We start from the raw sequence: 1,045 nt of genomic DNA, 5'->3' as shown, positions 1-1,045 counted from the left end.
GCTTTCTTAGGACACTCTGCAGCACATGAGTCCATTTTAATTACCTGCATCACTTGAGGACTTTCACCCTAATTATCTATATCCTCTCCACTAGAACACAAGCTCAGCGAAAGCAGGGTTTCTGTTCGTCTTGTTCCTTGTTTTGTACAATAATACCAGCTACTTTTACAGGTACTAGCATATACTGGGTGCTTATTAAATATTGAAATGAGTGATTGCATCAGCAAATGAACTAATTAATACATTGGGAATGAATTACTCGACTTGAAATAGGGGACTGACAAGATAAAAGTTTCTGTAACTAAAAATATTTGAAACCAAATCCTTGACAGGAACTGGTAAGAAGAGGAAGGCTGTCTCCAGATGCAAAAGTCTTAGTAAATGAAGGGAATGAAAACAGACAGCAGAACTAGGTGATGGGAGAGGTCATGCTAAATAGCTTGAGTCTTGATGGAGAATAAGACTTCTAATAAGAATATTAGACATGGTGGAAAAACCCAGGTTTGGATGTTCCAAATAGGAAAAGGAGTATGTCAAGGCTGTATGTTGTCACCCTGCTTATTTAACTTACATGCAGAGTACATCATGAGAAACGCTGGACTGGAAGAAGCACAAGCTGGAATCAAGATCTCCGGGAGAAATATCAATAACCTCAGATATGCAGATGACACCACCCTTATGGCAGAAAGTGAAGAGGAACTCAAAAGCCTCTTGATGAAAGTGAAAGTGGAGAATGAAAAAGCTGGCTTAAAGCTCAACATTCAGAAAACGAAGATCATGGCATCCAGTCCCATCACTTCATGGGAAATAGATGGAGAAACAGTAGAAACAGTGTCAGACTTTATTTTTGGGGGCTCCAAAATCACTGCAGATGGTGACTGCAGCCATGAAATTAAAAGACACTTACTCCTTGGATACATCACAGCAGGATGCTCTATGACCCACCTCCCAGAATATTGGAAATAAAAGCAAAAATAAACAAATGGGACCTAATTAAACTTAAAAGCTTCTGCACAACAAAGGAAACTATTAGCAAGGTGAAAAG

The sequence above is a fragment of the Bison bison genome, unplaced genomic scaffold, assembly GCF_000754665.1.
Source record: "Bison bison bison isolate TAMUID 2011002044 unplaced genomic scaffold, Bison_UMD1.0 scf7180017864473, whole genome shotgun sequence".
NCBI classification, from domain to species: Eukaryota; Metazoa; Chordata; class Mammalia; order Artiodactyla; family Bovidae; genus Bison; species Bison bison.
The sequence above is the reverse complement of the archived record's forward strand: the minus strand, read 5'-3'. Positions refer to the sequence as shown.